Raw genomic sequence first — 26831 nt, 5'->3', positions numbered from 1 at the left:
TCTTTTTTTATTTATTTCAAAGCAGTATGACAAGGCAAAATTTTTTTTTTTTCATAGCTCCCACTTGAGTTTGTTTAGTGTGGTGAGTTGGTTCAGGTGTAAAACTACATTCACTCAAATGTTAAAATAAACCAGTTGTTAACACATTCACCGCCAAACATGAAAATATTTTTTTTCCATTGTTTGTGAATAAATGTGTTGTGCTTAGAAAAGATCCCTTGTCTTCCGTGATTATAATATGTAGGGTAGGCTACAAATGTAGGCTGAATGATAAAGCATAGTACAGAAAAACAAAGCTAAATATTTGGAGTTGACACTCTTTTATTGATCCGGCCCACCTGAGAACAGAAAGTCTGGATCCGGCCCCAGAGCCAAACTGAGTTTGACATGCCTGCTTTAGCTGGTTCTTTAATGTGGTCAATTTGTCATGAATAGCTGTGAAAATTATCTCGCATGTCTCGCCTTCCTTGGCTAGGATAATGTCTAAGGCCATACGATTTTGTAGAAGCATTTCTTTCATAGCCATAGTCTCTGGATTTTTTCATCACAGTCCATTCAATTCTTGAACAGTTGACGTTAGGTTCTCTAAGGTTGCCCAGATCTCATTCATTCGATGTCCCAGGTAGGCTACACCATAGTTAGGGAACATTGTCATAAGTTTTCCTCTAGTCACTTATCAAGGCTCTTCGACTACATCCATGTCCCGTCGGCCTAATGGGTTGTATGCCATGAGTCATGTTATGCTCTGGTATAAAAGTCATGGCACTTCCTAATCAGCCCAAATAGCATGTGCCACACCAGTGTTGGGGCAGATACAGAAATGCTCGTCTGCCACAAATCAATACATGTGTTTTTGGCATGGATAACCGTATTTATGTGGGAATGCGAAAATCCTCCATGGTGGAATACCAAATTTGGTGAGATTTGTTTCAGTACCCAACAATGGCTTGAGGGCAGTCAGATTCATGGCGCACGCATCCATTCCCCACTTTCCAACCTCACATATACTATTACTATAGGAGTCTATCCGTTTCCATATTTAGCACAGTGTCACACTTCAGTTGGCCCAGATAATGATCCTTTTTACCACACTGTCGTTTCATGCAAAATGGTGGTGTCTTTTTCATTTTAATCAGAATGAATCCCTCAATGACAGTTCTGTCGGTTGCCATAGAATAATTGCTGGTAATCGCCAATTTGATGGATTGTAAGGCAGAAAGGGAAGGACTGAGGTATTTGTTATATTCTGAAAAATTCAAAATCTCTGATTCAGTCCTCGGGAATACACTCATATTATGGACAAGGTTTCACGTTCATTAATTGGATGAGGTTGTATAGTCGGGTTAGGAGACACTGATATTGGCATTACAGTACAAACATAGCAATCAGTTTGGTCTCCTGCTGTTATATTTATCAATCGCCACCAGAGACTGTCACGGTGTGGAGCATTGTTCTCATTTCATAGTTCTTTATAAGTTTGAGATAGGCCCTTCTTTACTCATCAGACTTGTCATTGTTTGTCTCTGCCTTCTCCTGCTGGGTTGGGTGCTCCTGTTTTGGAGGGCTCATCCTGGATCCTTCCAACCTAAACGGTTAGGGACCTGGTGGTTTCTTCACAAATGCAGCTGATGCCTTGAGATGAGTAAGACTATCCTTCTTACTCCCCTTTGTAGTCAGCCTTCCCCTCTAGCCAGTGTTAGTAGGATCAACAGGGAGTACCTTACGGTGTGATTATGAATCCAAGTGGATCGTCCCGCAGTTTTCACTGCAGTCGGCGTGGTCAGAAGTACTTGGAATGGTCCTTCCCAGCGTGCTGAACTCCAACAGCTTCTCTTTATGACTTTCACGAAGATCCAATCGCCAACTTGGACCTTCACCTGTGGAGCAGATTGAGATTCGGGCAGATCATTTGCGTCTGTTACATCTCATTGCCTTAGTGTATTTCTAATGTATTCCACTAAGTTTCTTCTGTGTGGGCCTTCTCTAGGTCTGGATGTGTCATCGGTAACCTGAATGGTCCACCATGTATTATCTATAATGGTGTCAAACCATTCACTGTGGTAACTATGTGCATATACATTTTTACCATATATATGCACTCTCGCCATGTCTTTCCTGTATGTTCCATACATTTTCTTAGTCTGTTTTTTACTGTTTCATTTGTTCTTTCCACTAACCCTGCAGTTTGTGGATGATAAGAACAATGTCTCTTTAAGTCAACGTCCATAACTTGACCCATTGTATACAACTTCATTTATTCTCTGGGGTATGCCATGGGTTGACAGAATGTATTTACAGATAGGTTTAACTACAGCTTCTGCATCAGCTTTTGTAGTGGTTGTGTTGGACACGTGAATGATGATGATTCAGTGTGTAGGTTTTGCGGGTTTTGTTGTCGGCTGTAACACAGACATTAGCCACATTACTGGCGTCCAACACAGCACTGAACTAATGCTGTGACCGCGTCTCGGCAAACTAATCACAGTTGGTTTCACGCCATCCTGTGGTGGAATGTGGTACTCCATACTTACGAACAGTGAATGTGAGGAAAGGAGCAAGATGCTAACTCAGGAAATAAAATACATCAATATCCAAAAAAAGGGAGGGGGATGTCTGGTCTTTGCGCTCTCATAGTTGCAATTTGGATATAATATCTTTATCTCACCAAGTTGACAGTTTTTGGCACAAGTTGTAATTCTTAAGAGCTGGTGTCCGAAGCTCAAATTTCCCGATAAGGATGTGATTATACACAATACAGAATCTAAACAATGTATAAATTCACTCAAATCCAGCCGCAAGAATGAAAGATAAAGCCATTTATTCAAAAATGTTCATCACCCAAACTGAAGGTGTTTGGAACAAGTTGTAAATTACTTTGGAATTCTTTAAAGCTGGTTTCTGTTGTTGAAATATGTTAAATAGGATTTGAACTTACACAAAATATATCAAATGTATAAATATCACGTTGCAGGTTTAGTAGGTTTTAACAAGTTGTAAATTACTTTGGAATTCCTTAAAGCTGGCACCTGTTGTTGAAAATTATTGAATAGGATGTGATTCTGCACAGTATATATCATCTTTACTTAAATGCAGCTGACAGTTAGAAATATGAAGCCGTTTGGTCAATTTTTTATCTCAGCCAGTTGAGGGTTTTTTTGCAAAAGTTGTAAATAACTTTGTAATTCTTCAAAACTGGTGTCTGTTTTTGAAATATGCTGAATAGGATGTGATTCTAAACAATTAATGTCTGATCCACTAGCATCCAGCCAGATGTTTAAATGACAAAGGCATTTGGTTGAAAAGTTCTTACCTCACCAAGTTGAAGATTTTTGAAAAAAGTTTTGAATAAGAAGTGAATTGTTAAAAACTGGTGTTTGGTGCTGCAATATGTTAAATATGAAGTGATACTACACAATGTACAGTATGTTACATTTACTGAAATCCAGCTGCAGGTTTAAAACACACCCATTTGGACATAAAGTGTTTATCTCACCAGTTGAAGCTTTTTCCAAGTTTAAGGTTTTTGGCAAAGGTATTAAAAAACTTTGGAATTCTTTAAAGCTGGTGTCTGGTGCTGAAATTTCCCGATTAGGATGTGATAATACACTATCGAAACAATGTATAAATTCACTCAATCCCAGCCGAAAGAATGAAAGACAAAGCTATTTATTCAAAAATGTTTCACACCAAAATGAATTTTTTGGAACAAGTTGTAAATTACTTTGGAATTCTTTAAATCTGGTGTCTGTTTTTGGAATATGCTGAATAGGGCGTAATTCTACACAATATATGTCACATTTACTGAAATCCAGCCATTTGGACATCAAGTGTTTATCTTACCAATTGAAGCTTTTTAGAACAAGTTTTAAACAAGAAAAGAATTATTGAAAACTGGTGTCTGGTGCTAAAATATGTTGAAAAGGACATGATTCTACACAATATCTGCGACAGTTACTGATATGGAGCCACATCTTTAAAAGATAAACCCATTTGGTCAAAAAGTGTTTATCTTCCAAGTTTTAGATTTTTGGCACAGGTTGTAAATAACTTTAGAATTCTTAATGCTGGTGCCTGGTGCTGAATATGATGTGATTCTACACAAAGTATGTCATCTTTACCTAAATCTACCCAAAGGTTTAAACCATAAACCTATCTGGTCAAAACTCTTCATGTCATGATGTTGAAGCTTTTTGGACCAAGTTATAAATAACAAGTGAATTCTTAAAACTGGTGTCTGGTGATAAAATATGTTGAATAGGCCATGATTCTACACAATATACGTCACATTTATTGAAATCCAGCAGCAGGTTTAAAAGATAAAGCCATTTGGTCAAAAATGTTTATCTCACCAAGTTGAATGTTTATGGCACAAGTTGTAAATAACTTTGGAATTCTTAAAAGGTTGTGTCTTGTGCTGAAATATGCTGAATATTAAGGAATTCTACAAAATATAGAATCTACAAAATGAATAAATTCACTCAAATCCAGACTCAACAATGAAAGATAAAGGCATTTGGTCAAAAAGTTTTTATCTTCCAAGTTCAAGATTTTTGGCACATATTGAAAATAACCATGGTATTCTTAATGCTGGTATCTGGTGCTGAAATATGCTGAATATGACGTGATTCTACACAATGCCTTCACCTACTGCTGAAGGTTTTAACAATAAAGCCATCTAGTCAAAATTGTTTTGACTAGATGGCTTTATTGTGGTTTTATTGGCTTTATTGGGTCGAAGAACAAGAACGAGAAGAAGAGGAGTGCGTGTTCAGAAGCAGTGAGAGAGGAGGAAAGGAAAGAGCCTGGGAGTAGGGAGTAGGGAGAGTAGGGACTTTGAATATTGGGACTATGACAGGAAAAGGTAGAGAGTTGGTCGACATGATGCAGAGAAGGAAGGTGGATATACTGTTTGTCCAGGAGACCAGGTGGAAAGGTAGTAAGGCTAGAAGTTCAGGAGCAGGCTTTAAGTTGTACTATTATGGTATTGACAAGAAGAGAAGTGGAGTAGGAGTTATCTTGAAGGAGTTTGTTAGGAACGTCCTAGAGGTGAAAAGAATGTCAGATAGACTTATGAGTCTGAAATTGGAAATTGAAGGTGTGATGCTCAATGTTGTTAGTGTCTATGCCCCGCAGGTGGGATGTGAATCTGAAGAGAAGGAGAAGTTCTGGAATGAGGTGGATGAAGTGATGCAGAATATTCCCAGAAATGAGAGAGTGGTAATAGGTGCAGACTTCAATGGACATGTTGGCGAAGGCAATAGAGGGGATGAAGAAGTGATGGGCAGATTTGGTATCCAGGACAGGAATGCCGAGGGACAGATGGCGGTAAATTTTGCAAAAAGGATGGAAATGGCTGTAGTGAACACCTTTTTCCAGAAAAAACAGGAACATAGGGTAACTTATAAGAGTGGGGGTAGGAGCACGCAGGTAGACTACATCTTGTATAGATGCGGTAACCTGAAAGAGATCAGTGACTGCAAAGTAGTTGTAGTTGAGAGTGTTGCCAGACAGCATAGGATGATGGTTTGTAGGATGACTCTGGTGACAAGGAAGATGAAGAGGACAAAGGCAGAGCACAGGACAAAATGGTGGAAGCTGAAAAGGGAGGAGTGTTGCATGGTTTTCAGGGAGGAGTTGAGAAAGGGTCTGGGTGGTCACGGTGAGCTTCCAGATGATTGGACAACAGCAGCTCGTATTATCAAGGAGACAGATAGGAGAGTACTTGGTGTGTCATCTGGAAGGAAAATAGATAAGGAGACTTGGTGGTGGAATGAGGAAGTGCAGGAGTATATGCAGAGAAAGCGGTTAGCAAAGACGAAGTGGGATACTGAGAGGACTGAAGAGAACAGACAGGAGTTCAGGGAGATGTGGCGAAAGGTAAAGATACAGGTAGCAAAGGCAAAACAAAAAGCGTACGATGACTTGTATGCTCGGAGGGATAGAAAGGAGGGTGAGAATGATCTATACAGGTTGGCGAAACAGAGAGATAAAGATGGAATGGATGTACAACAGGTCCGGGTGATTAAGGACAGAGAGGGAAATGTATTGACAGATGCTAGAAGAGTGATGGGAAGATGGAAAGAGTACTTTGAAGAACTGATGAATGTGGAAAATGAAAGAGAGGCAAGGGTAGAAGAGGTGACTATTGTAGACCACAAAGTAGCAAAAATTAGTAAGAGTGAAGTGAGGAAGGCATTGAAGAAGATGAAGAGTGGAAAAGCAGTTGGCCCTGATGATATACCTGTGGAGGTATGGAAGTGTCGAGGAGAGGCAGCGGTAGATTTTCTGACTAGATTATTAAACAGGATCTTAGACAGTGAGAAGATGCCTGAAGACAAAGTGTGTTGGTGCCTATTTTTAAGAATACAGGGGATGTGCAGAATTGTGGCAACTATAGAGGGATAAAGTTGATGAGCCATACAATGAAGTTATGGGAAAGAGTAGTGGAAACTAGACTGAGAGCAGAAGTCAGCATCTGTGAACAGCAGTTTGGCTTTATGCCTAGGAAGAGTACTACAGATGCAGTATTTGCGTTGAGAATGCTAATAGAGAAGTACAGAGAAGGCCAGAGGGAGCTGCATTGTGTTTTTGTAGACCTAGAATAGGCATATGACAGGGTGCCAAGAGAGGAGCTCTGGTATTGTATGAGGAAGTCTGGAGTGGCAGAGAAGTATGTTAGACTGGTGCAGGACATGTATGCTAGCTGTGAGACACTGGTACGGTGTGCTGTAGGGGTAACAGAGAAGTTCAAGGTGGAGGTGGGACTCCATCAGGGATCAGCTCTGAGGCTCTTCTTGTTAGCAATGGTGATGGACAGGCTGACAGATGAGGCTAGACAGGAATCTCCATGGACCATGATGTTTCCAGACATTGTGATCTGTAGTTAGAGCAGGGAACAGGTTGAGGAAACTCTAGAGAGGTCGAAGTATGCTCTAGAAAAGAGAGGAATGAAAGTTAGTCGCAGCAAGACAGAATATATGTGTGTGAATGAGAGGAACTCAGGTGGAACGGTGAGGCTACAGGGAGTGGAGATCAAGAAGCTGGAGGATTTCAGGTACTTAGGGTCAACAGTCCAGAGCAACGGAGAGTGTGGAAAAGAGGTGAAGAGACGGGTCCAAGCAGATTGGAATGGGTGGAGAAAAGTGTCAGGGGTACTATGTGATAGAAGACTATCGGCCAGAATGAACGGAAAGGTGTACAAGACAGTGGTGAGACCAGCGATGATGTATGGACTAGAAACTGTTACAATGACCGAAAGATAGCAGGCAGAACTAGAAGTTGCAGAGATGAAGATGTTGAGGTTCTCTTTGGGAGTGACCAGGATGGATAGGATCAGGAATGAGTCCATCAGAGGGACGGCACATGTTCGATGTTTTGGAGAGAAGGTCAGAGAAGCCAGACTGAGATGGTTCGGTCATGTACAGAGAAGGGATAGAGAATATATTGGTAGACGCATTCTGGAATTGGAGCTGCCAGACAAGAGGTCTCGAGGAAGACTAAAGAGAAGATTTATGGATGTAGTGAGAGAGGATATGAAGGTAGTTGGTGTGAGAGAGGAAGACACAGAGAATAGGGTTAGATGGAGAAAGTTGACTCGCTGTGGCGACCCCTGACGGGAAAAGCCGAAAGAAGAAGAAGAAGAAGGCTTCCTATTGGTCGGCCGTGCACCACGTGACAGGGGAGATGCGGAAGATGCATCACCGATGTTGTTTTAAGTGAAGCTGATGGTGCACCCTCTCAAATTGCAAATAATAACAAATTTGATGGCAGACATCTCAAAGATCGTGAAGACGAATGTTTAACGTGCCATTTGGTGCGTCTACTGTATTATGTTGGTAGATGATAATGCAAAGAGGCAGGAGGGTTGTGGGTGACGTGTGACATAAGTTTGTTAAATGGACAACCTGTCTCTACGCCTTGCTTCCGTGTACCGAAGTAAATTCCCACCAAGGAATCTGATCTTAGCGCAAATGGATTGTGTTTGACGACAAAAGACGACAGCCCCGATCCGTCCACCACACTGGTCGCGTTTAAAGACTGTCAGACCGGGATCGTGGCAAAGTTCTCCCGTTTGTAAAACAATAGAAACCAATTGTGACATCAGGAGGATGGACGGAATGTGTTCTGTGTTCTGACTTCTTCATGAAAATTGAAGCGTCTGTGTCGTTTCGGTCATTCCGGCCTATCGGAACTCAGAGTTGACGTTTTTCTTGCCGTTGAATGGCTGCGATGGCTGACCCTGGATCAGCTTCTGAATGGAGCAATGCATGACTCAAAAACTTTTGTATTAGTGGTTGTATTTGTACTTAGGAATCAATTACATGCTTGTGGTCATGTGGCACTCTCGTCTGTTGTTTGTACACATTTTCATCTGCTTGTTCATATGGGAAACGAAAACATTATTATTGAAAATCTCTGGTAAAACTGTTACAATTTTTTTTTTTATTTTACTGAGTTCTAAATCCACCTTTCTGTGAAAAGGATTTTTTAATCATCTCGGAACAAGCAAGGCTGATTTGTAGCAACTTGCACAAAGATCTACAGACACATTTTTAATTGCGTATTGTAAATGTGTAATACTGAAACACATCTCTTGTGTGTTTTGTAATAAATTTCAGGATGAGTAGAAAAGTCTGATGTTTACTACCTTTCAAGGGAAATCCTGCTTTTCCAATCCAATCTGTATCCTGTCCTACAACCCACTGAAGGGATTCAATGCAGCGTTGGTCTGTTCTGCATCTGAGGCTTCCACCATCCAAGGCTGGACCTGCAGCTCTGATATCAAAGGAATGGCTGTTTCGACGAGGTGGAACCGTGGCCAGTAAGCTTTCCTTTCACGATGGAAATGCTCCCTTACTTGTTGGCTTCCAACTTCTTCTTCCCCAGGTAGTGTTGGAGTGAAGCTTCTCCAGCTGGCATTTGGTAGAGGTGATGGTGGGGATCTAGGTGGTCATTTCATGTTCTTCAACTGTTGTACTGGGGGGCTTTTCCAATAATTATTTGGAGGCACGAATCGGAGGCAGCCGCTGTCAAGCCTGCAGTAGCTCCCCTCCGTCGCTCCACCGAGATGCACCGATGATCATCTCCATTGCCATGGTAAAGGCTGGAGGGGATGTGACGCAGCCTGCCCTGAAGCCCACTTCCAATGATCACCATGTTTTGTACTCTGTGGTTGTTTTACAGAATAAGAAATGCTGGAGGAAGCTTCTGACCAGGTTTGTGGGGGGTTTCATGCACTTGGAAGAGGTTGAAGGCCTCCCAGAGGACAGATGTGGGGATGGATTAAGACGCCTTGGCTTTGTTGAGGAAAATACATGCAGGTCTCTTCTGTGCCCTTTGAAGATTTTATTTGTTTTTGTGTTTCAGGTAAGTTTGGAGTGAGAAGTTATGACTTGTTGTCACAAAGACATGCACCGGGGGTTCAAGATATGTTTAAAGAGGACAGAATTCACGCAGAGGTTCACTGTTTGTCATAGCTTAATTTTGACATTGATTTTCAGTCCAGTCAAGGTGCTGTGAGACTTCAGTGTGTTGTTGGTGCTGATTGCCATCACCCTGTTCATAGGTGAAACAAAAAACTTGAATGTCATATTTGAATATTTGACAATTTGATTAAAATAAGCTCAAAATGATCATTACAGTCTAAATCAGCTCATTTTAAAATGTTGATTTGAATAGGTGTCAGTACCCAGTATCCAGATAAAGTGGGGCAAAACAGTATTTAGTCAGCCAACAATTGTGCAAGTTCTCCCACTTAAAAACATGATAGAGGTCTTTCATTTTCATCATTGGTATACTTCAACTATGAGAGACAGAAAATATCATTGTCTGATTTTTAACAAACTTATTTGGACATAATGATGGAGAATAAGTAGTTGGTCAGGAACAAACATTCATTGCAATACTTTCTTATATACCTTTTGCTGCCAATGACAGGTCAAAGGTTTTCTGAAAAGTCTTCATAAGGTATTCCAGGGGCGGGCAAACTTTTTGGCTCAGGGGCCGGATTGACTTTTAAAATTTGACAATATGATACATGTAAAACAAAAAATGTATTTGTGAACAGTACATATCAGACTCTTTTGATATTTGCTTTGAAAATAAAACCAACTTGGTTTTGAAGGCTCTGACATTTCTTGCATTTCATTCACAAACCGTTTTTTTGGTTGGATCTTCACGTCCAGCTCATTCATGTGTGTCAGTAGGTCCACAGTAAATGTGAAATAACAAAGCCAATCCGTGTCATTCAGTTCAGGATAAATTCTCAAGAGTTCTGAAGTAGCTCCAAAAATTGCTAATCTCCAGTTTGAGCTCCCACATTCGTTGATCCAATCATACATATCAAGCATGAATTCTGTACCAATCTTTGATTGGCCAGATGTGGCCTGTTTAAGAATAAGAATATGAACAACTTTATTTATCTCAAAGGAAATGGTTGTGCCAGAGTTTCAAGTAAAACATAACAATAATAAATAAAGCGGGGATAAAAAATGGATGAACTTTTCCTTGTTTCATTCATAATGAACATTTTCCATCAGCCGTGTTACAGGCACTGCTTTTCCAGGACATATTTGCAAATGTTAACAGTATGTATTTAATTAAAAGTAAAAAAAAAAAAAGGTTAATGTGTAAATATCTGGTTACAATGTGAACACCTGCAGTTCACAGACAAGGGCAGCTTATGTGTTTGTGTTTTTACCCGCTGTGGTTTATATTCACATGAGCTCCAGATGTCCAGATGTCACTTTCTAGGACTTTCAAGTTGCACAACAGTGCTCATTATCACAGCATCTCCTCTGGTCCTGCTCACTCTAGGTGAACAGCAGGGGGTCCAGGGCGGGTCCAGCACTCCACGCATCGACCCGGTATTGCAGTGCCTCTGGGAACGGTGCACCCCCCGCTTTTGTGTCCAATGTCAAGGTTGCTGTGTCCTCCAACAACATCATACGTAACCAACATACACGGGATCCAGATCTTGTCTGTGCCCTGCGTGACCGGCGACACTGTCCCCGATGTTTCTGCCGGTAGGGAACGGTAGATAGCGACACACGAGCGTGTCTGCCTGAAACCCTGTCCCAACCATTCGCCCCGTGCAGCCCAATAAAATCCCACTATGGACTAGAATTGAGCCTAAATGGATCGCATTTGAAACGGATGGATTGCCTTGTATAGACTGTGTCAGACTGGGCTCAGGGGGAAGTTCACCCGGTCATAGAGCGGCAGAAACCCCTCGCGGCATCAGGAGGACGGACGGAACGTGTTCCGGTTGTCCTCTGACTTCTTCGTGAAAATTGAAGCGTCCGTGTCGTTTTCGGCGTCCCGGCCCGTCAGAACTCAGAGTTGACGTTTTTCTTTGACGGAGTGTGTGTGTGTGTGTGTGTTTGTGTGTGTGTGTGTGCGAGAGGGATCGTGTGTGAGCTCCCGGAACAGTCCGCGTGGGTTCCCCCCCGACTGAGAACGGCGTGCGTGTGAAAGCGGTCTGTGCGCGGGGCGCGTGCGACTCATACTTACCTGGCAGGGGAGATACCATGATCAAGAAGGTGGTTCACGCAGGGCGAGGCTCAGCCATTGCACTGCGGCTGTGCTGACCCTGCGAATTCCCCAAATGTGGTAATCTCAACTGCATAATTTCTGGTAGTGGGGGACTGCGTCCGCGCTCTCCCCTGTTGTGCTGTTCAAGAGCAAGTCTGTGTCGCCGGAGGCCGGGTTCACTGTTTATGGTCGCACGCGCCGACCCTCCCTGGCTGGGTTGTGACCCAACTAGGGAGTTGTCGTTGCACATGGCAGGTGCACCGCAAAAGCGTGGATTTACGATCGGGCCAAAAAACAATCCAGAGTGTCCAAGTCCCTGAAATGCTCCCGCTTCTTGATCTCCACTCCCTGTAGCCTCACCGTTCCACCCGAGTTCCTCTCATCCCCACACATGTATGCTGTCTTGCTGCGACTAACTTTCGTTCCTCTCCTTTCCAGAGCATACCCCCACCTCTCTATAGTTTCACCGAGACACTTTACAGTTTATAGTTTATTTTGATTTCTAATTCTGCCTTTTATTATTTATTACTGTTATATTTTCTGGAACTCTGGCACAACAGTTTCCTTCGGGATTAATAAAGTTGTTCTTATCTTATCTTATCTTATCTTATCTTATCTTATCTTATCTTATCTTATCTTATCTCGACCTCCACCTGTTTTCTGCTCTCACTACAGATCACAACGGCATCTGCGAAGGTCACGGTCCGTGGAGATTCATGTCTACCCTCATCCGTCAGCCCGCCCGTGCGTCACCATTGCGAACAAGAAGGGGCTCAGGGCCTATCCCCGACGGAGTCCCGCTTCCACCTTGAACTTCTCTGGTCCCATCTTACAGCACACCGCACAACTGTCTCCCAGCTAGCATACATCACCAGCATACAGCACCAGTGCAACACACTTCTCTGCCGCTCCAGACTTCCTCATAGGATACCAGAGCTCCTCTCTTGGCAACCTGTCGTACGACTTTTCAAGGTGTACAAAAAGGCAATGCGGCTCCCACCGGCCTTCTCTGTACTTCTCTATGAGCATTCTCGGCGCAAATACTGCATCGGTAGTACTCTTCCTTTTTCCATGTGTATTTTATTTAATTTTCTCTTTCTCTTGTCATTAACTGTCCCGCCATGCATTCGAGTCCTGGTATGGCCTTTGCTAGCTCCCTCTTTACCTTAGGCTGCAGCCTAAGGTAAAGTGTGTCTGATGATTTTTGGTTATAGTAACCTTGGGTGCCACTGGCTGTAATCATGGAAACGCAATAGAAGGAGCTCCAGACAGATCTGGAAATGACTGGAGGTGGAAAAGATGGAGGACGGCTGCTTATAAAATGCCCTTCCGCGTAGGGTAGTCTCGTTTACGGCCATACCACCCTGGACACGCCCGATCTCCTCTGATCTCGGAAGCCAAGCAGGGTTGTGCCAAGTTAGTACTTGGATGGGAGACCGCCTGGGAATACCAGGTGCCGCAAGCTTTTTTATGTTCGTCCCCTCTGTCAACAGCAGGAGGTGCTGTCTCTCAAGAGCGCCAACATTTCACACACGGACACACGCCGCTCATTCCCTTGTGTTTGTCCCACCGGAGTCACCGTGAAGCCCGGCGCGACACGCGCTCAGTCATAGTTCCCCGCCTTACCTTCTTCGGTCACTTTCCGTTGTCTCGCCGCCTCCATCCGTCGCTCGCCGCCTTTCTCGTCATCCCCGTTCAGTATTTCTCCATGTGTGCTGAATTTCTTTTTCTCTCGTTTGTGCCTCTCGCTGTTGAATAATCCAGCCGCTGACCTCCGTACCGCTGCCTCTCCTAGGCACTTCCAGGCCTCCACATGTACGGTACGTCATCAGGACCTACTGCCTTTGAACTCCTCATCCTCTTCGATGCCCTCCTCGCCTCTTTTTACACTTGTCTCTTCTCCTTTTGCGATCGCCAGTAATCAGCGCTTCTACCCTTGGTTCTCTTTCATTTTTCCCCATTCATTCATCATATTCCTAGGAGTCTGGTTGTTGAAGTCCCGGGTTTACTTTGATGCTTTGGCGTCCTGTCGGGGGGCCATGCACCACGTGACCGGACATATGCGGAAGATGCATCAGCCATGCTTTTTTTTTGTAAGGCAGGAACATCGGCCTCCACCGGGACCTCCGTCTCTGTGGCGAGACGGAGGTCTTATCTTCTCTTATCTTGACCTCCACCTGTTTTCTGCTCTCACTACAGATCACAACGGCATCTGCAAAGGTCACGGTCCGTGGAGATTCACGTCTACCCTCATCCGTCAGGCCGTCCGTCTCCGTTGCGAACAAGAAGGGGCTCAGGGCCTATCCCCAACAGAGTCCCGCTCCCACCTTGAACTTCTCTGGTCCCGTCTTACAGCACACCGCACAACTGTCTCCCAGCTAGCATACATGTCCTGCACCAGTGCAACACACTTCTCTGCCGCTCCAGACTTCCTCATAGGATACCAGAGCTCCTCTCTTGGCAACCTGTCGTATGACTTTTCAAGGTGTACAAAAAGGCAATGCGGCTCCCACCGGCCTTCTCTGTACTTCTCTATGAGCATTCTCGGCGCAAATACTGCATCGGTAGTACTCTTCCTTTTTCCATGTGTATTTTATTTAATTTTCTCTTTCTCTTGTCATTAACTGTCCCGCCGTGCATTCGAGTCCTGGTATGGCCTTTGCTAGCTCCCTCTTTACCTTAGGCTGCAGCCTAAGGTAAAGTGTGTCTGATGATGTTTGGTTATAGTAACCTTGGTTGCCACTGGCTGTAATCATGGAAACGCAATAGAAGGAGCTCCTGACAGATCTGGAAATGACTGGAGGTGGAAAAGACGGAGGACGGCTGCTTATAAAATGCCCTTCCGCGTAGGGTAGTCTTGTTTACGGCCATACCACCCTGAACACGCCCGATCTCGTTTGATCTCGGAAGCCAAGCAGGGTCGGGCCTGCTTAGTACTTGGATGGGAGACCGCCTGGGAATACCAGGTGCCGTAAGCTTTTTCATGTTCGTCCTCTCTGTCCCCAGCAGGGGGTGCTGTCTCTCAAGAGCGCCAACATTTCACACACGGACACACGCCGCTCATTCCCTTGTGTCTGTCCCACCGGAGTCACCGTGAAGCCCGGCGCGACACGCGCTCGCTCAGTCATAGTTCCCCGCCTTACCTTTCGGGTCACTTTCCGTTGTCTCGCCGCCTCCGTCCGTTGCTCGACGCCTTTCTCGTCATCCCCGTTCAGTATTTCTCCATGTGTGCTGAATTTCTTTTTCTCTTGTTTGTGCCTCTCGCTGTTGAATAATCCAGCCGCTGACCTCCGTACCGCTGGCTCTCCTAGGCACTTCCAGGCCTCCACATGTACGGTACGTCATCAGGACCCACTGCCTTTGAACTCCTCATCTACTTCGATGCCCTCCTCGCTTCTTTTTACACTTGTCTCTGCTCCTTTTGCGATCGCCAGTAATCAGCGCATCTACCCTTGGCTCTCTTTCATTTTTCCCCATTCATTCATCATATTCCTAGGAGTCTGGTTGTTGAAGTCCTGGGTTTACTTTGATGCTTCGGCGTCCTGTCGGGGGGCCGTGCAACACGTGACCGGGCAGATGCGGAAGATGCATCAGCCATGTTGTTTTTTTTTAAAGCAGGAACATCAGCCTCCACCGAGACCTCCGTGTCCGGGACGAGACGGAGGTCTTATCTTATCTTATCTTGACCTCCACCTGTTTTTTGCTCTCACTACAGATCACAACGGCATCTGCAAAGGTCACGGTCCGTTGAGATTCACGTCTATCTTCATCCGTCACCATTGCGAAAAAGAAGGATCTCAGGGCCTATCCCCGACGGAGTCCCGCTTCCACCTTTAACTTCTCTGGTCCCGTCTTACCGCACACCGCACCACTGTCTCCCAGCGAGCATACATGTCCTGCACCAGTGTAACACACTTCTCTGCCGCTCCAGACTTCCTCATAGGATACCAGAGCTCCTCTCTTGGCAACCTGTCGTACGCCTTTTCTAGGTGTACAAAAAGGCAATGGGGCTCCCACCGGCCTTCTCTGTACTTCTCTATGAGCATTCTCGGCGCAAATACTGCATCTGTAGTACTCTTCCTTTTTCCATGTGTATTTTATTTAATTTTCTCTTTCTCTTGTCGTTAACTGTCCCGCCGTGCATTCGAGTCCTGGTATGGGCTTTGCTAGCTCCCTCTTTACCTTAGGTAAAGAGTGTCTGATGATGTTTGGTTAGAGAAGCCTTGGGCGCCACTGGCTGTAATCATGGAGACTAAATAGAAGGAGCTCCTGACAGATGTGGAAATGACTGGACGTGGAAAAGATAGAGGACGGCTGCTTATAAAATGCCCTTCCGCGTAGGTTAGTCTCGTTTACGGCCATACCACCCTGAACACGCCCGCTTTCGTCTGATCTCGGAAGCCAAGCAGGGTTGCGCCAGGTTAGTACTTGGATGGGAGACCGCCTGGGAATACCAGGTGCCGTAAGCTTTTTCATGTTCGTCCTCTCTGTCTACAGCAGGGGGTGCTGTCTCTCAAGAGCGCCAACATTTCACACACGGACACACGCCGCTCATTCCCTTGTGTTTGTCCCACCGGAGTCACCGTGAAGCCCGGCGCGACATGCGCTCAGTCATAGTTCCCTGCTTACCTTTCGGGTCACTTTCCGTTGTCTCGCCGCCTCCGTCCGTCGCTTGCCGCCTTTCTTTTCTTCCCTGTACAGTATTTCTCCATGTGTGCTGAATTTCTTTTTCTCTCGTTTGTGCCTCTCGCTGTTGAATAATCCAGCCGCTGACCTCCGTACCGCTGGCTCTCCTAGGCACTTCCAAGCCTCCACATGTACGGTGAGTCATCAGGACCCACTGCCTTTGAACTCCTCATCTACTTCGATGCCCTCCTCGCTTCTTTTTACACTTGTCTCTGCTCCTTTTGCGATCGCCAGTAATCAGCGCATCTACCCTTGGCTCTCTTTCATTTTTCCCCATTCATTCATCATATTCCTAGGAGTCTGGTTGTTGAAGTCCTGGGTTTACTATGATGCTTCGGCGTCCTGTCGGAGGGCCGTGTACCACGTGACCGGGCAGATGCGGAAGATGCATCAGCCATGGTTTTTTTTTAAAGCAGGAACATCAGCCTCCACCGGGATGTCCGTGTCCGGGACGATACGGAGGTCTTATCTTATCTTATCTTGACCTCCACCTGTTTTCTGCTCTCACTACAGATCACAACGGCATCTGCAAAGGTCAGAGTCCGTGGAGATTCACGTCTACCTTCATCCGTCACCGTTGCGAACAAGAAGGGGCTCAGGGCCTATCCCCAACAGAGTCCCGCTTCCACCTTGAACTTCTCTGGTCCCGTCTTACAGCACACCGCACAACTGTCTCCCAGCTAGCATACATGTCCTGCACCAGTGCAACACACTTCTCTGCCGCTCCAGACTTCCTCATAGGATACCAGAGCTCTTCTCTTGGCAACCTGTCGTATGACTTTTCGAGTGTACAAAAAGGCAATGCGGCTCCCACCGGCCTTCTCTGTACTTCTCTATGAGCATTCTCGGCGCAAATACTGCATCTGTAGTACTCTTCCTTTTTCCATGTGTATTTTATTTAATTTTCTCTTTCTCTTGTCGTTAACTGTCCCGCCGTACATTCGAGTCCTGGTATGGGCTTTGCTAGCTCCCTCTTTACATTAGGTAAAGAGTGTCTGATGATGTTTGGTTAGAGAAGCCTTGGAGGTTGGGTGTATTTTATTTAATTTTCTCTTTCTCTTGTCATTAACTGTCCCGCCGTGCATACGAGTCCTGGTATGGCCTTTGATAGCTTCCTCTTTACCTTAGGCTTTATCCTTAGGCTGTAGCCTAAGGTAAAGAGTGTCTGATGATTTTTGGTTAGAGCAGTGTAGCACCCAACCTCTTAGTTATTGCAGTGATAGTACAATGGTTTGGGCCCTGGGAACGTTACTTCGATGAAATTTTCAATGGTAAACAGGAGAAACAATAATACCTAATTTTTTGATAACTTAAACTTATTTATGCTTTTTGATTATAGCGGTGCCTCCATCTCCTAAGGATAAAATATGAATTAAGACAAACACAGATCTCTTTAAGTACAAATTTAAAGTTTAGTTTCACAAAATTAAAAGAAAGAAAAATGAAATAGAATTGGTAGTGCGTTCATTTGAGATTTTGTCGCTTTGCAACTACATAAACATATTCAAAAACCATGTACATCCCTTCAAGTTCAGTCCTGTTCAAAAACCATAACCTTAAAGTCCTTTTTGTTTTTCTCAGAAAGTTCAATCGTGGCAGGCCTGATTCGATGCTCGGGATCGTTGGACCAGAAAAACAGAAAATGTCCGTTTCACTTGTTCACAAGCCCCAAAATAAAATGCATGTGCTTTGATGTACTCACTAATCCTTTTGGTGTTGAAGCAATGGATAGTCAAATGTTGTCCATCACCATGCGATTCCCTCTCGGCAAACAGGTTAGCAATGACTCGGCATCACGGCATCACGAAGTGCACTCGGTGAAACTCATCGGTTAAGCCTCAGCAGAAACGTCCAGAGAATTCCTCTCGGTCCACTGAGCATCAAAGGTCTCCAATTCCAAGCTCATATACTTTACATACAGAGTATGAAATTAACTTGCGGTAAAATGCTAACAATGCTAAGGCTCGATTAGCATCGCATATGTGCACTTAAACATATCGTCTAAGCATAAAAATCATATACATCGAGTACTCACTCATCACAGGGTTAAATAGTCGAAAACAGCAACGTAGGCTCTGCATCCACAATGTTTTATGACCATTCTCCTTTCAGCTTAGCTTCACAAACTTCCCTCGGCAAACGCAGCAGTCGAATGCCTCGCGCCTAGATGTTCTATTGCCTTCCTCATTCAGATCCCGCCCTCACGCATGGGTTCGGACACTAAGTGTACATCAACCAATACAATTAAAGAAAATACCATATTGACACTTAACAAGTTTGGATGCAAACAAAAGCACATGTTGAGCTGTACGTTTCACACAAGCTTGTGGCGATTAAAAGCACGATTCCCAAATAAATGACAACAACCTTAGATAAGATTAAACCTTGTTTTTAACCATTTATGAACACATTTTAAACATGAAATATTAAATGTTTTACAGCCATTTCAGTCTTATTTAATTTTACTTAAATGTTAAAACATCTTTACATTTTAGCCTGTATGGTCTGTAATGAAATTTTAGACGGGCTACATCCTCCCCCTTCTAAAAGGTGTAGATGTCCTCATCTAACTGTACTGTTTAGACTTAGATCTGTAGGGGCATGTTTTAGGATGTTTCACAAGATCAGGGTTTCCTCTGGCACTGAGGTTCAAGTGAATGACCATGCTCTGGTGCACAATAGTCACAGGTTCCCCAGCTTGAGTTCCAGGTTTATCATAGGTCAAGCGGATCACTGGTTTTACTTCACGCGTTGACTTTCTGCTTCTAGGGCTGGTTTGAGTTCTCAACTCCACATCAGTGTCTTCAGCTGTATCATTAGTATCTGCGTCCTCGTTGGAGGACTGATATTCCTCTTCCTGTGAACTGACAGAATGTACTTTCTCCACCTCCGGTTCACTCTCAGATGAGGGGAAATTTTCAAAGGGAGTATGCTCTGGGGTGGTTCGGTCTGGTATGGACAGTGGTTTCCTGACCTTATCATAGGTTGGGCACTCGTAGACACACTCATACTCAGATTCAGAGTTTGAAGAGATGTCAGATGTCTGATCATTTTGGTGATGTGTTTGATGTCTTAGAGTATGTTGTCTCCTGGTAACTGGTGTTCTGACTCTTTCAGTTTGTTCAGAATTATCTGGAATCCTGACAAGATAACCAATTTGTAGAAGGTGGTCTCTGTGTAGAGTTTTGACACTTCCAGTTCCTTGTTCGGGTTTGACTTGTCTACAGGTAAGTTTGAAAACTTTTTAATCACAATAGAGGGTGTGGATTTCCATCTATCTTGTAGTTTATGTTTCCCAGTGAGGCCAACATTTCTTACGAGGACTCGGTCTCCTTCTTGTAGAGGTTGGTCTCTTACTCGTTGATCATAACAGGTTTTGTTTCTCAGATGGCTCTTGGTTGCACACTCTGCAGCTAAATGGTAAGCTTTTTGGAGTTCTTTTCTCATTTTGTCCACATACTGTAGGTGAGACGTCTCTGAATTACCGTCGAGAGCTGTACCAAAACAGAGGTCAACAGGCAATCTGGCATTGCGCCTGAACATTAAGTAGTATGGGGAATATCCAGTGGAGTAATTTTTAGTGCAGTTATACGCATGTACTAACTGACTGATATGTTGACTCCAGTTTTGTTTCTGCACATTTCCAAGAGTTCCAAGCATTGAGAGAAGTGTTCTGTTGAAATGTTCTGGTTGAGCATCACCTTGCGGATGATAAGGTGAGGTGCGCGACTTTCTTACTCCAAGCATGGATAAGAGTTCTTTTATAAGGCGGCTTTCAAAATCTCTACCTTGGTCTGAATGTATTCTAGCGGGTAGTCCATAATGAACAAAGTACTTTCCCACAATACTTTGGCAACTGTAACTGACTTTTGGTCCTTTGTAGGAAATGCCTGAGCACACCTTGTATAACAGACCTGGGAATTGTACGGCCCACGGGCCACATCCGGCCTGCGGGATGGCACTGACGGGCCTGTATGACAGACCTGGGCAATGTATGGCCCGGGCCACATACCTTTGGTTGACTCTGACCGCCAGTGTAAGGTTAATTGGAAATTACAAAATAAACATACTTTCTAATTTCACCTCATTCATGGGCTAAAGCTGCACTGCTTTTATTCTGAAGTTGTTTTTTTTTTAATTCACGCACATAATGACGTAATGCGTATATCAAGACATGTGCGCGATTGAATCACAAGACAACTTTCACCCTCAAAAATGTCCGCTCAGGCTAAAAAAAGAAAGGTAGATGCCGAATGTAGGATTTTCAACAAAAATTGGACAGCTAAGTATTTATTTACTGAGGTTGGAGGTAAAGCTGTGTGTTTAGTTTGCGGGGAGCAGATCGCCGTGTTTAAGGACTACAATTTGAGTCGGCATTACCAGACGAAACATGCAGAGAAATATAAAAACCTGACTGATGATGAAAGAACGCGGACATTGGAAGCTTTGCTAGCTAAGCTGCAAACGCAGCAAGGCTTTTTTACCAAGCTTCATACATCCAGGGATGCAGCAACCAAGACCAGCTTCGTGATATCCCACAAAATAGCCAAAAACAGCAAGCCATTCGCAGAGGGGGAGTTCGTGAAAGAGTGCTTGGTAGACTCTGCAGCACTAATATGCCCTGAAAAAAAAGCGGCATTTGAGCAAGTCCCGCTGTCCAGGCGAACCGTGGCGAGAAGGATCGAGGACATTGCGGGGAATCTGGAGCTACAGCTGCAACGTGAAGTGCCAAGTTTTGACTTTTTCTCCTTGGCTTTGAACGAGAGTTGTGATGTCCGCGACACAGCCCAGCTACTCGTATTTGTCCGTGGGATAGCGCCGGACTTCAAGATTACGGAGGAGCTTGCAGCAATGCGGTCGTTAAAAGGGATGACGACAGGGAGCGATCTCTTCACTGAGGTAAATGCTTGTATGGACACGTTGGAACTGAAATGGGACAGACTGGCAGGTGTCACCAAGGACGGTTGTCCAAATCTTACAGGGAAAAATGTCGGGCTTTTAAAACGCATGCAGGATAAAGTGACTGAAATTGACCCTGATCAGAAATTGGTATTTTTACATTGCATTTTACACCAACATGTGTTGTGCACATCAGTGCTAAAAATTAACCATGTTATCGCTGTGTTACTATAATAGTTAACTTCATCAGGGCGCGGGCACTGAATCACAGACAGTTTATAACACTTCTGGAGGAGCATGAGAGTGAGCACAGTGACATTGGCTACCACTCTTCTGTGAGATGGCTCAGCCTGGGCAAAGTGCTAAAAAGAGTCTGGGATCTGAAAGCAGAAATCCAGGAGTTTTGTGAGACAAAAGGCAAGGCCATCCCAGAGCTTGCAGATGAGGACAGGATGGCAGATTTTGCATTTGCTGTTGATGTGACTGCACTGATGAATGAACTGAACACCAAGCTGCAAGGCAAGGGCCTTTTTGTGCATGAAATGCACAGCCCGGTGAAGGCTTTCATGAGAAAGATACAGCAAGACAAGACAACAGGAGAGCAACACTCTCACTCACATGCTGACCCTGAAAGAAGTCACACCATCAGCTGATAACCTCTGCAGGTACTCATCCATGTGGGGAGCATTGTATGGTCAGTTTTCAAGGTGATTTGAGGATCTTAGAGCAATGGAGGATGACATGCACATGATTTCTTCTCCCTTTACCTTCCGTGTGGATGATGCACCCAGTGATTTTCAGCTGGAACTCATTGACCTGCAGTCTGATGTAGTACTGGCAGAGCACTTTAAGTCAGGATCTCTGCTGGATTTCTACTCTTCTCTCAAGGAGGAGAACTTTCCAAACATTAGGAGACATGCTCAGAAGATGTTTGTTCTATTTGGCTCTACCTACATTTGTGAACAAACATTTTCAATGATGAAGTTTACAAAATCCAGGTATAGATCCTCTCACTGATGATCATCTGTCAGCTGTGCTTCGCATCTCCACTTCAGACATTCAACCTGCATTCGATGTACTCGTTAAAGCCCAGCAGAGATTAGATTTCTCTCACTGAACAAGAAAGAAGAACTTTAAAACACCAAATGAGGTAGCTAGACCACAAATGTAGGCATGTTAAGGCACCAGATAACAGTGAACTGGGACACTTTTTCTCAAAATCACAGTTCAGTGACAGTCAATATGGAACTCAAAATGTGTTTTGAAGTGAATGTGACTGAAAATGTTCACTAATATGAGTCACAAATAGTAAAAAATATTTAAATTTTGTCTACCATTGTGCTGAGAAATTTGAATGAATAAATTTTTGTAAGGCAACCTCATTTTTTCATTGCTTAACTTTAACATATACTCTTGCCAGCTTGTCAAAACAGTGCTATTTACTGCTTTTTATAAAGAAATACAATTAATATTATGCAGAATTGAGTTCAGCCTTTTGGCCCGGCCCTCCACAATATTTTATGTTTCTTATGTGGCCCCATGGAAAAAATAATTGCCCACCCCTGGCCTAATGGGTTGTATGCCATGAGTCATGTTATGCTGTGGTATAAAAGTCATGGCGCATCTTCATCGGGCCAAATTGCATGTGCCACACCAGTGTTGGGGCAGATACAGAAATGCTCATCTGCCACAAATCCATACATGTTTTTTTGGGCATGGAGAACCGTATTTATGTGGGAATGCGAAAATCCTCCATGGTGGAATACCAAATTTGGTGAGGTTTGTTTCAATACTGAATATTGTTTCAATAATGGCTTGAGGGCAGTCAGATTCATGGCGCACGCATCCATTCCCCACTTTCCAACCTCACATATACTATTACTATAGTAGTCATAAGTTTTCCTAACTAGTCTATCCGTTTCCATATTTAGCACAGTGTCACACTTAAGTTGGCCCGGATAATGATCCTTTTTACCACACTGTCGTTTCATGCAAAATGGTGGTGTCTTTTTCATTTTAATTAGAATGAATCCCTCAATGACAGTTCTGTTGGTTGCCATAGAATAATTGCTGGTAATCGCCAATTTGATGGATTGTAAGGCAGAAAGGGAAGGACTGAGGTATTTGTTATATTCTGAAAAATTCAAAATCTCTGATTCGGTCCTTGGGAATACACCCATATTATGGACAAGGTTTCACTTTCATTAATTGGATAAGGTTGTATAGTCGGGTTAGGAGACACTGATATTTGCATTACAGTACAAACATAGCAATCAGTTTGGTCTCCTGCTGTTATATTTATCAATCGCCACCAGAGACTGTCACGGTGTGGAGCATTGTTCTCATTTCATAGTTCTTTATAAGTTTGAGATAGGCCCTTCTTTACTCATCAGACTTGTCATTGTTTGTCTCTGCCTTCTCCTGCTGGGTTGGGTGCTCCTGTTTTGGAGGGCTCATCCTGGATCCTTCCAACCTAAACGGTTAGGGACCTGGTGGTTTCTTCACAAATGCAGCTGATGCCTTGAGATGAGTAAGACTATCCTTCTTACTCCCCTTTGTAGTCAGCCATCCCCTCTAGCCAGTGTTAGTAGGATCAACAGGGAGTACCTTACAGTGTGATTATGAATCCAAGTGGATCGTTCCGCAGTTTTCACTGCAGTCAGCGTGGTCAGAAGTACTTGGAATGGTCCTTCCCAGCGTGCTGAACTCCACAGCTTCTCTTTATGACTTTCACGAAGATCCAATCACCAACTCGGACCTTCACCTGTGGAGCAGATTGAGATTCAGGTAGATCATTTGCGTCTGTTACGTCTCGTTGCCTTAGTGTATTTCTAATGTATTCCACTAAATTTCTTCTGTGTGGGCCTTCTCTAGGTCTGGATGTGTCATCGGTAACCTGAATGGTCCACCATGTATTATCTATAATGGTGTCAAACCATTCACTGTGGTAACTATCTGCATATACATTTTTACCATATATATGCACTCTCGCCATGTCTTTCCTGTATGTTCCATACATTTTCTTAGTCTGTTTTTTACTGTTTCATTTGTTCTTTCCACTAACCCTGCAGTTTGTGGATGATAAGAACAATGTCTCTTTAAGTCAATGTCCATAACTTGACCCATTGTGTACAACTTCATTTATTCTCTGCAGTATGCCATGGGTTGGCAGAATATATTTACAGATAGGTTTAACTACAGCTTCTGCATCAGCTTTTGTAGTGGTTGTGTTGCACACGTGAATGATGATGATGATTCAGTGTGTAGGTTTTGCGGGTTTTGTTGTCGGCTGTAACACAGACATTAGCCACATTACTGGCTTCCAACCTCTTTGCCGCCGACACAGCACTGAACTAATGCTGTGACCGCGTCTCGGCAAACTAATCACAGTTTTCCTTATTTACAAATCCAGTATAGCAATTGCTCCCATTTCCCCTCTGCACACGTACATTTACACACATTCCAAACTGACACTCGGCTCCAATACACAGTAGTCCCGCCACGAGGCTACAGATAGCTAGCGATCGCATGCTATTAGCACTACCCAAGCTACTGCTGACCTCAACCCTACAAGTTAAACGGCCATTCACTCACTTCACCGGGACACTTTCGCTCGTTTTTACCTATTTACGTGTCGTTATAACTCTTTACCTGTAACGCAGACATTAGCCACATTACTGACGTCCAACCTCTTTGCCGCCGACACAGCACTGAACTAATGCTGTGACCGCGTCTCGGCAAACTAATCACAGTTGGTTTCACGTCATCCTGTGGTAGAATGTGGTACTACATACTTACGAACAGTGAATGTGAGGAAAGGAGCAAGTTGCTAACTCAGGAAATAAAATACATTAAATATAAAAAAAAGGGAGGGGGATGTCTGGTCTTTGCGCCGTCACAGTTGCAATTTCCACCCATTTGCTGTGGCTGTCAATCATTACCAAACAATATCTATATTTTCCTACAGAATTGAATTCAATAAAATCCATGTCCATCACTTCTAAAGGATATTGTGGATCTGGAAACCTTCCTTTCTTTGGTCTTAGTTTCCTTGAGTATTATTTTTAAAGCATGTTATACATTGTGCACACAAATTTTTTAAGTAGGAATTTAGGATAATGGTATAGAAGTGTTTTGACGTAAGTACCTCCATCCCTCCTGTTGACACATGGCAAGGCCCATGGGTCATTTTCATTTATCATCAAAATTCCATTGAAGTCTGTTGCTCCTCTCTTGAGCCAGGATTGTCTTTCAGCAGCTGACGCATTCTCCTGAGCATCTTTTAGTACATCATTGTCAATTAACGATGGTGCGGTAGATAGTTTTTCAGCATGCATGCTGTATTTTTGTTTTTCTGTTTCCTTTGCTATTTTGTCAGCAAAGGCATTTCCTTTTGTAAAATCATCTGTTCCTGAGTGATGTGCTCTGTATTTTACTACTTCTAATTTTCGTGGGAGCAGTATAACTTCTTGCAGTTTTCTTAAGAGTGCTGCATGCGTCACTGTTTTGCCTGTAGTCGTCACCATGCCTCGCTGTTGCCACATTTTTGCAAATACAAAGAGTGTGGAATAGGCATATTGGTAATCAGTGTAAATTGTTACATCAATCCCTTCTGCTACTTGGCAGGTTTCTATCAATGCTATAACTTCAGCTGCTTGGGCTGATAGTGATGTTGGTAACGCCCTCAACCCAGTGGCGCCCTTCTTCTAAAGCCAACTTGATGGCCAGGAGCTCTCTATTCCCAATATCATAGTTGCTCTCAGCTGAACTCATCTTCTTTGAAAAAAAGACACAGGCACGTAGGATTGCAGGTAGTTTAATTGGTTTTCAGTCCGGGACTTTCTACACAAGTGGAGATGAGGACAATACGAACTTCTTATCCTAATGAGATCAGACAATGACTGAACCTTTGGGTCCGCCTTTATACTCAGGCCTGTTTAGCGGGATTATTCCCTGGTGCGGTGTGGTCACCAGGTGCGGAGGATAATTGCTGTGATTGCTGTGCCGCTTGCCCGGGGACCCAATGAGTCGTGACACTCGGAGCCTGTGACCCAGGGGTACCGGTCGTAGTTTGTGGTTTGAAAATGTCGAACAAATCCTTTTCCTGGTTGTGACAGGTTCGCTAGCTTATGAGTTACCCAAGCTTTCTTTACTATGCCCAGCTTTTCTTCAAAACTCCATCTAGAAAACAGTTTTAACAATATATGAGCAACTGAATCCGTTTCTTCTCCTCCTGCAGCCATTGTGGGTTGACAATGCCAATATTAAACAAACACAACTATATTTCTGTCCGCAGCTTGCGAGTACGCTTCTCCTCGTTAATACACTTGTCCACTCTCTGACTATGCAATCAGAGGGTGTGAATATGCTGATGTTGCTATGGCCTGCTAGAAGGCTTTGATGTCGCCAACTCAAAATCTAATTGGTTGAAGCAACAGCGTCATCAACACTTATTATTTGCGTAAAGGGCTTGCAGAACTGATTGTGCAGGCCCCCCAACAGGCAGATTCCTTTGACTTTGACCCTGCCTGACAACCAATTATGGCTGGAATGTGATTGTTAATATGAAAGTATATGTCTGGAAGCGGCACAACCAGGGGGAAAGCTATGAAAGGAAGTGAACCGACCATTTGGAATTATTTAATAAAAATTCATGGACAAAATATAATTAACGTTTGTGATTCAGATATTTCTTAGGGCCAGCAGAGAAGGCC

General features: G+C 43.8%; 2 non-coding genes and 2 pseudogenes across 2 annotated transcripts; all 4 read left to right on the top strand.

Moving 5' to 3' along the window:
* The first annotated feature begins 11503 nt into the window (after positions 1 to 11503).
* Positions 11504 to 11666, top strand: LOC147220293 (U1 spliceosomal RNA). Its single transcript, XR_015108258.1, has one exon. It is a non-coding gene; the product is annotated as a U1 spliceosomal RNA (small nuclear RNA).
* A 1212-nt stretch (positions 11667 to 12878) lies between these two features.
* Positions 12879 to 12997, top strand: LOC147220292 (5S ribosomal RNA; annotated as a pseudogene).
* A 1394-nt stretch (positions 12998 to 14391) lies between these two features.
* On the top strand, positions 14392 to 14510 carry LOC147220291 (5S ribosomal RNA). The gene has a single exon (XR_015108538.1). It is a non-coding gene; the product is annotated as a 5S ribosomal RNA (ribosomal RNA).
* Positions 14511 to 15882: 1372 nt separating this feature from the next.
* On the top strand, positions 15883 to 16001 carry LOC147220290 (5S ribosomal RNA; annotated as a pseudogene).
* The last annotated feature ends 10830 nt before the right edge of the window (positions 16002 to 26831 follow it).

The sequence above is a fragment of the Fistularia commersonii genome, chromosome 24 (genome assembly GCF_037954325.1).
Source record: "Fistularia commersonii isolate RoL2024-O1a breed Wild chromosome 24, RoL_Fcom_v1.0, whole genome shotgun sequence".
Lineage (NCBI taxonomy): Eukaryota > Metazoa > Chordata > Actinopteri > Syngnathiformes > Fistulariidae > Fistularia > Fistularia commersonii.
This window is presented reverse-complemented; position numbering and strand designations above follow the sequence as displayed.